Genomic DNA, 10437 nt, shown 5'->3' on the forward strand with positions numbered 1-10437 from the left:
GTATAAGGTAATAACAATTATAAGAATATAAGTTTTGTTTGAATGTGTATAAAAAAACTGGTGTAAAATATATAATTTTATGAAGTTTTATAATGAAAATGTATTTGAATTACATATACTTAAATTTAATTAAAACTATAACAGGGGCCGCTGGTTGGTAGTTCCATCGACAGCTATGTCTCCGGGTCCGGGGGGTAATTAAGTGATTCTCTGAGAGTAAAAATTCCCGGCAGTTAATTCTTATCGATTAGTTTCAATTAGTTTCAATTCAAATAGTTATTTAGTCATTTGAAGTTATATAATTTCGAATCACGAGAAAAAAATTAGAAAGTTATTCGAAATAAAGAGAAAAACAGAAAATAACAATATGATTTCATTTTTTCTAAACACTAAACTAAAACAGAAGTAAAACAGTATTTAGTTAAAACTGCTTTACCATTTTTTTCACTCTTAAATGCACTATCACAATCTCAGACCAATAATGCGCCAAGCTATAGAGGAGCCCAAATGTAGGAAAACCATTCTATGACTATTGGGTATTAAGTTAGCTACAGTTCACAGCAAAACAATGGGCCGTACTCAGGTAGAGAATTGCCAAATGGATATTAATTTGCATTGTAAATACTTTTAACTATGTACCTACGTATTTACTATTGCATGGCTATTCCATTTTATTTTTCTATAATTCGCCTTTATTTATTTTATAAAACTAAAAATACACGTGTGTGTTTATTTTTTTATTTAGTTATTCATTTTATTCGCAATATACTTATGTTACATTTATTGAGACATAAATCCCAACTCCGTGGAACCAAAGTCCTGTGTTGAGTTTGTTTTTTTGTCCGTCACATCTCCGAAACGGCGAGTCGTAGCGGCTTGAAATTTGGACACGTCATGTTAGATGCGATTTTTCGAATAAAATTTGAATCGACCTCCTCTCGATAAAAACTCAAACTTTATATGGATGGAGTGCGGCCCTAACATATTGCCCATAATCAACTGTCATCAACAGTAAACATACTTAAATTAACTAAATGTTTATTCCATTTTACAAATCAAAGCTCTCAAAATATTTAAAAACTAAGAAGAAAACAGTTTACGAAAATTGAAGAACACAAAAGTGAAATAACAACAATGCAATTCGGAGTACCTCAGGGATCAATATTAGGACCATTGTTTTATATAATATACATTAACGACATAATAGACAGTGACATAATGGGAAAAAAAACAATCTTTGCGGACGACTTAGGAATTTTATATGAAAACAAAAATGACATTGTAACGACTAAAACCATCAACAATGACGTGCAAAAACTATTAGAATGGACAAACAAAAACTTCTTAACACTAAATGACAAGATAATACATGCAATATAATACATTTCGAAACACAAAAGAAGAACCATAACATGAACATAAAAATAAACAACGAAACTCTTAAAGAACTAGAACATGTGACTTACCTAGGACTCACAATGGACAGACAATTAAAATGGACAAAACACATAGACGGACTCACTAAAGTAATGGCATCACTACATAGCCTCTTCTACAAAATTAAAGATTTTATACCAAGAAAGGAAAAAATTATGATGTACGAAGCCTATGTCAAAAGTAAATTGAGTTACATGATCGCCTTCTGGGGAACTGGCAACAAGACAGACATAACAAGAATACAAAGACAACAAAATAAAACTCTTAAACTAACATACAACCTACCCTACCTGACCTCTACGACTGAACTGTACAAAAAAACACACCAGTTTGACATAAACTACTTGACTAAAATTGAGACCTTAAAAAGTGTGCACAAAATAACACTGGGAAACATACAAGACGACGACATAATATTAGTCAAAAATGCTGACATATACAAATATAACACCAGACAACAACAACACTATCATATTGAAAAAGCAAAGACAAACACAGGACAGTCAAAAATACTACATAATGGACTTAAACACTACAACGACCTACCTTACTACTTGAAAACTTTTACTGGAGAAAAATTTAAAATCAATCGGTTGGGTTGTACAATGAGGTACTATCTAACCTGATAGACAAACATGCACCATTTACTACGAAAACTATTCGAAAAAGGAAATCGGATGCATGGTTTGACGAAAATTGTCGACTCAAAAAGAAAGAGCTAAGACGTCTAGAACGGAAATACAAAAACACACTGTCAACTTCGGACCGATAAATATGGTTAGATATGCAAGCCTCTTATAGGACATTTATAAAAGAAATAAAATCTAGTTTCTGGTGTACAAAAATCTTTGAACAGAAAAAGTCGCCAAAACAACTCTGGCGAAGCCTTCAATCTGTTTGTGGTGACTGTATAGCAGAGACATCTAACACAGGCGCTACTGAGTAAAGTCGAAAAAATCAGACTGGCGTGTAGTTCAGCGAAAAAACCTGTAATTTTAGCTAATGCCCTTCAAAAAATCAGTAAATTTGAACCAACATCTATAAATGAGGTTAAAAGGATTGTTGCGGCATTACCCAACAAACAATGTATATTAGATCCGATGCCAACATAGCTTTTGAAAAAATGCATTAACGTATTAGATCAATTTTTAACAGATTTATTCAATACATCCATGGAGCGCAGCATTGTTCCGAGAGCCATAAAGAAAGCAAATGTAACTCCACTTTTAAAAAACTCACAACTTGATGTAGAAGATCTTTCCAGTTTTTGCCCTATTTCAAATCTTCCCATCGTATCAAAAATACTAGAAAAAATAGTTTCTCATAGGCTCGTTAACTATATCGAGCAGAATTCTTTATTTTCGGTAAAGCAATCGGCATACCGACGTTTTCATTCCACGGAGACGGGAGTGATAAGAGTACTATCTGACATTATAACGGCGGTAGGCTCTGGTAATCTGGTGTTGATGGCTCTTCTGGACATGAGTGCTGCATTCGATACTGTAGACCATAATATTTTGCTTGAACGTCTGGAGAAAACTTATGGTATCCGTGATCAGGCACATATGTGGTTCAGTTCATATCTTAATGAGAGAGAATATGCAGTTGTGTTCCAGGGTAAAAGCTTAACCAACTTTCGGGTGTTTACAAGAGTGCCTCAAGGGTCAGTACTCGGCCCACTCCTCTATCTCCTTTACACTAAAGATATAGAGAACATTATCAAAGAATGTGGATTGTGGTCTCACTGCTACGCAGATGATATTTAGATTTATTTTTATTGCAAACCAGGCGAGAGACGTGTGCTTGTCAATGTAATTGATGGATGCATCGAGAAAATAGGAAACTGGATGGCTGAAAACAGACTAACATTAAACACATCAAAAACTGAACAACTATGGGTCGCTTCAGCCAGACGACAGAATTTGATCCAGGATACGGCCCTACCCAATGTAGGGAGTACCGCTTTACCCACCGTTAAACTACTGGGAGTTTTACTTAATTCTGACCTTTCTCTTGACGCTCAAATTAGTAGAACGATAAGTTCATGCTTCTACCAGCTGAGACAAATTAAATGCATACGCAAAAATTTGCCGGTTGATGCCGCCCGTCAATTAATAAATGCGTTTGTAGTGTCTAGAGTCGATTATTGTAATGGTATCTATGCAGGTCTACCAATGAACAAAATGACTCGCCTACAATCTGTATTGAATGCCGCAGCGAGACTTATTTTCGGAATCTCTAAGTTCAGTCATATCACTCCAATACTTCGGGAACTAACACTGGCTACGTTTTCCACAGAGGGTCGAATACAAACTCTGTTGGCTTATGTATAAGTCACTGCACAATTCTGCTACGGAATATCTAAGGGAACTATGCATTCCAGATGAACTAGCTGACAGGCGTCTAACGCTTAGATCAGCTACGTCTACGGCGAGAGGAAAAGTTATTATACCTCTACGCAAACAGCGCACTAAATTTAGTGAACGCGCATTTGCGGTCGCAGGCCCTATGGCATGGAATGCTCTCCCAGCACAGGTGCGAGGCTGCGAAAGTGAAGTGATGTTTCGGAAAAAACATAAAACCCAATTGTTCTCTAAATCATTTGAATAAATCCGTAGCATGTGAAAACAAAATAAATTATTTTAATTAATAAAAGCGCCCTTGAGGTATTATATTACGAAAATGGCGCTATATAAGTTATCCATAATAATAATAATAATATGTCTCATTTCTTTACTATTAATGGCATATTTTCTAATTTATTTCTATGATTCAATTTTTATTATTATTACCTGCGTGTTTTCTAATTTATATTAATATTGATTTTTTCTAATGTTATTATTATTCTTTGAATTTATTAAGCATCATTTAATGAAATTAAAATAAAAATGTGTAAAAAATAAGGTCCTTGCTAAACACAGGAATTTCCTAGCTAGTCGGGACCTGAAACAAAGAAACTCTGTACATTTTAAAGCTGTGAAATACATAAATTTCTTTCAACCACCACGTTTGATTTATCGACATTCATCAGCAAATTGCTTCCCTTTCATACATCGTACACTTTTGTTACCAAGAATTTACAATTTACAGTTAAATCACATATTTTTTTATTTTTACTTATAACTTAATAATTAAATAAATTCTGAAGCTTGTTCAACCATCAAATGAGTAAAAAAATATATTTTTGTTCTGCCAAGATAAGGGTTAAGATATTGCAAATAATGATGATTTTTGAAGTTGATGTTTTAAAACATCGCCTTGCTCAATTTAACTATAAATATATTTTTCGTTTTTTTAAACTTAAGAATAATTTATTATCTGCTAGATGTATTCAATGTGGATTTCATTATTAACGCTTCGCTTAAAGAGGACAAATTTCTGGGAATTTTATAAAAAAATCGGGGGGGTAACTCTGAAATACGGCTGTTTCTGGGAATTAGGTACTTACCAAAATTTCCCCTATTCTAAGAATCTTATCCCGTGTTCCCGTATCATCCTACGTAAAACATTTCTTGGAAGACATTTATCTTGACTACATTATAAATCAGTGGCATTAAACGGATGTGACGCGAACAAACGTAATTATTCAAAAGATTAGTTTTTTTACCGATTAAAAAAAAGTTACTAAATTACCGATATTTCAATGACTTCTTTATTTCACACTAACAAAATAATGAGACCTAATTAATTTATTATCAATTATTTTAAAAATATTTTTTTTACGTAATACAAACAAACAAACCACCATGCCGTTTTCCCGTAGGGGTAGGCAACGAGGATAGAACGGTATACCACTTTGTCTTTGCTTATAGCTTATAGACCTCGCTTCATCTTTTCATGCACACGCGCCGATTATTTCGAGTTTTGACACGTATGTCCACCTTCAAGTATTTGTTGGAATTGGTCATGCCATGTCTTCCTCGTTTTCTACATTTAATAAGAGGAAATGCGGTGGCAGAAAAATATGATGAATGTATTTGAACAAGATTTTGCTGTCACTCTCTCGCAGATATCTCCTCGACATTGTGCGAAAAAAACAACTGCACGTCGTACGGATTATGCCCGACTAAATTGACAAAATCGAGATTTCATTGTCCCGTTTTCCGCAACCCAAAACTGAACCGATCAGAATGAAATTTTCTGTGTCGACCTTTTCCGTTTTCCAAAATTATTTATCGTATATCTTCCGTACGTTCGAAGACGGCAGATAAAACTAGGCGCTTTCAAGGGTTTTTGGATGGTTCTAGCTCCCATAAGAAACAATAAATCAAAAAAGCAAATCGATAGACACGTCGATTGTAAATATCCATAATACGCAAAAAACACTGCTTAAGAACACCAGACAATTGTGACAAAAATTCTGGGAGAAAATACGGGAATACGTTTCTATGAAGAAAAGTCAGACCGCGTATCCTCTTAACATTTGCATCGTAAATCTTTTTAGCCGTTATTTCGCCGTCCATTCGCTCTACAAGAGTAAACCAACGCAGAACTCCTTTCTTAATTTTGTCGATAATGCCTTTCTCAGCCTTACAAACCGGTACGGATCTTGACATTTGTGCACCTATCGTAAACAGTTTTTCTACACATTCGCTCGAGAGATCGCTTTTCGACAGCATTCAGCCTAATTTCATCCTTGTTCTACCTGTTCCATACTTCGCTTACATACATACATTCATTATAAATTCGTTTATCCAAACTCCAGTCATCCGGATTGCCAAATATCTAGATCTTTATAATGAAAAAAAAACAAAAAGGAGAACTTTTTGTAATAATAATAATAAAACAACTTTGTTTTCAACCATTTATCTTGTTCTTTTTATACATCATAATCATCATCATTCCCTTTCCGCACTCAATGGTTCATAGGGCACTGCATCGGTACAAAAATTGTAGCGTATCTTGATCATTTTTGTTACTTGAATGTAAGATGATCAGTCTTATGCTTCAGGTACCAGTTCAGGAACTATGAAATATTCCGGTGTGAAAACACCCTTGTAAATAAATATTTCATATCGACCATGTCTGGAATCGAACCCGAGACCTCTTGCATGGTAGACAAACGCGCTGACCATTACACCACGAGGCCGACACTAACGCTTTACTGACACTAAAAAAAAAACACCATTAGCATCGTTATTTTTACTTACTAAAAAAAAAAAAAGAAAATCTCAATCTTCAAGCGAGATGATCAAGCTTCAGTCCAAGAACTTAATATATACCAGTGGAAGCACTTCCTCCAAATACCCGACAATCATTTTAAAGGCTGTGGGTTTTTCTATTGGTTTTGCTTAAGTATCGTTTACATGTGGACTATACAACAGATATGACGATATTGTCTCGCCCCAGCTCCGTCAACAGCCTTGACAATACGAAAATTAGTGAGCTCTGTGAAAATGAATACACGACGGCGTTTTTTACGAGCGAGTTTACGCAAAAGACTATTAATTTTATAGCAAAATGAATTGGAATTGTTAAAGAACGAACTAAATAATAAAAATGATTATTTACAGAAAACATACGCGGGAGTGATGCGCATGCGTCGAGCAAATCGCTATTGTCATACGGTCCTGTCGGACAATGCGGTCACGCTCGGTAGTAGGGGTAATTATTGTTCCGCGGAGGCCTGTCCGTCTATCTCAATTGCAACGTCTCGGAACAATGTTTCGTCCTACAATTTGCTGTTTACACGTGAACGATGGTCGGGTCCGGGAACAAAACAATTTTGTATTGTCCACGTGTAAACAGCCTGTAATGCTTAAAATACTTTTATTTTAGTCAAAAACCGAGTGTAAAAGTTTCAATTCATGAAAATGGCTAATGAAGCTGCAATTAACTATAAAATTTTATATCCCAGTTTCTTCTTCTTTTAGTGCCCTGTCAGGTATCCCTAACGGCAATATTGGCAATGGTCAACGTCTCTCTGTCCTGTGCTACCCGGAAAATCTGCTCCACAGTCCTAAAGCCAGTCCAGTCTCGCATATTACGCAGCCAGGACATCTGTCTTCTTCCAGCCCCTCAGTGATTGAGATCTTGCTCTTCAAAATTAAATGAACCAAGTGGTACTTTTCTCCACGCATTAAATGCCCCAGATACGAACTTTTATGGTGGTGAGTTCTCTGTTAGTTCTAGCTCAACTTAAGACTTCTGAGTTCGTTATCAGGTCTGTCCAAGATATCTTATTCTGCATAGCAACCACATCTCAAAAGCCTCCAGCCTGTTCATAGTGTTCACTTTCAGAGTCCAAGTCTCACAGCCATATAACAATACCAACCACACATAACACTTTACCAATCATTGCCTTATTTTTAAGTTCAGTGGTGGTATTCTGAATCTTCTCTATCCCCTAGAGAGTGGTTAATTTGGGGATTTTGTTTTCTGCATGCACCTTAACATTACTTCATTTAAGGCTACACTGGTGATTAAACGTCAAACAAATACAAACACGTGATACTAAATTTGAAATTTTTCATTTAGACCATTATTGCGACCTTAAACATTACCCAAAACACCTAATTAGGTTGAATTGACCAAACCGAATGAGTCTTTTTTCCTTTTTTAAACAGTTTTATACATCATTTGACGTTCAATCATCAGTGTGGCCATTTTAAGAAGTAAACTGTCGTCTCATTAAAAAAAATTAAATTCCCATATAAACAAATCTCTAGGGGAGGTGGGGGGGGGGTAGAGAAGATTCGAAATACCACCCCGGGGCCGCGATTATGAACACTACCTTCATCTGTACATATCGAGAAGGTATAAACTAACATCGATATTTATGTATGAAAGTGTGTATATTTGTATGAAAATTCAAAGTATCTTCGTTGGTAACTGATAATTGAACATATTCAGAAAAAAAATTGTAATCATATTCTTTTTTTCACACAGACAATTTAATTTTACGTTGGAGATAAAATTGATGATAAATTTGAAACTTCCCATCAGAATACGTACCCTGATTATCATTGCAGAAGTTCATAATACCAGTTTAACATATAACAACTATGATTAATATTTTAGAGAAGGGAACTTGGATGTTTAGGCATTAACAGGGCTTATTACCTGTCATTGGTTGGCCTAAGTAGCGACTTTATACACTATGTAACATTCACCATTCATTTTAACATCCATATTTCTTACATTCTTCCAGCTGTTGACTACTTACTAGGCAATGCTTGAAAATATTTTTTATTCACTTCTTGGACCGGTTGGTTTGATTGACAATATTTTTAGTTTATCCAAATTTAGATAAACAAAAGGACTGGATTTAACCACCTAAGGAATTATTAAGTTAAACATATTACAATAAAGATGGAGAACATTTATGAGAAGTGAACATAGATGTCTAGGCATTTTCAGGGCTAATGACCTGCCATTGGCTGGGTTAAGTGGCAACTTTACACGCGGTGTAAAGTTATTCACCATTCTGCCTATGTTTGAAACTCCACATTTCTTTATTCTTCCAACTGTTGATTTTTGTGAAGATAAAGAGCTGAAACCATTATTGATTTCTCTTTTCATTTTTTTGCACCACAACAGGCAAGGACGTCCCATTATTTATTTATTTACTAAGGAAATCATACAGTCTTTATATAAATACAAGGTACAAAAAGAACAATTAAAAAAAGTAAGACCAATTACAGATTTCACACTAATTTATTATGAATGCAGGAGGAGAGGGAAAAAATAATTAAATTTAAAAAAAGTAAAAATAAAAATATTAAATAAAAAGTAAATAAAAGGGAGAAGACATTGAATAGCTCCAACTCTACTCTCCTCCCTCTCTCTCTGCTTCCATGAACATTTATATTTCTTAGTAAAAAATCACAACCAACAATAATTAATTAGATGCAGGGTAGATGTACATATGAATGAAGTATAAAATAAGAGTTTAAATTAAAAGTTAAAATTAAAAGTTAAAATTAAGAATTAAAATTAAAAATTGAAAGACAAAATTAAAAGTCAAAATTCAAATTCAAAATTTAAGCAGGAGATAAATTTAAAAGGTTATAGCGGTGAATTACAGCACAGAGCTCACGGGTTTGACAAAAACACATAAAATTTAGGTGATCTCACTGGAAATCAAACCCGAAACCCTCCGAGTCAAGGGTCTTAGCTATTACACCACGGGAGTCAGATTACAGTGCAAAGGTAAAACAGTACGGTAGCCAAAAACAAATAAATAAAAAAAACGATTTTTTTCTTCTCAATATCAATTTATTATAAAACAACCTACAATAACAAGTAATGATAATTATAAAATATTATTTAAATAAGCGTAATATGCAGATACAGATAGCATATTATTCTTATACATATCAGATCTTTTGGTTTTCATTTAAACTTACAAGTAATATCATTAAAAAAATTACGTTGTTTAATAAAGTTTCTCTTGATAATATTTTTACAACGAACCATCACTCCGTTTCTCCGTAAGGGTAGGCAGAGAGGATAGAACGCCACAACACTCTATCTTTGCATACAGATCTCGCTTCCTCTACATTCATACATCTTCTCATGCACGCGCGCCTATTATTCTGACTTTTGACATGTCCATCTTCAAGCATTTGTTGGGTTTCGTCATGCCATGTCTTTCTCGGTCTTCCTCTATTTCTGAATCCATCAACATTCGCACTGTAAATATTCTAAGCCGTTCTTTTGCTGTCCATTCGTTCTACATGTCCAAACCAGCACAGAGCTACTTTCCTGATTTTGTCGATAATGCTTGTCTCAGCTTTACATAATGTACGGATCTCAGAATAAAGATACAAAATTAAAAAAATAGGTGATAAAAGGGAAATGATTTGCTGATGAATGGTGATAAATCGGATGTGAAAACAAGAAGTAAATTTATCTCAATTCAGGACAATTATTCAATAATGGACAAACATATCCTGTGCGTTGATAATTACAATGATAAGAAAATAGTACTGAAGCAATTGTAGCGAGCGGGTTTAATAAACAATATTTTTAATGTGTCCGAATGTTTGTAGACAAAGG

This window comes from Micrasema longulum, unplaced genomic scaffold, assembly GCF_059751315.1.
Source record: "Micrasema longulum isolate JH-2025_06_02 unplaced genomic scaffold, ASM5975131v1 h1tg000911l, whole genome shotgun sequence".
NCBI lineage: Eukaryota > Metazoa > Arthropoda > Insecta > Trichoptera > Brachycentridae > Micrasema > Micrasema longulum.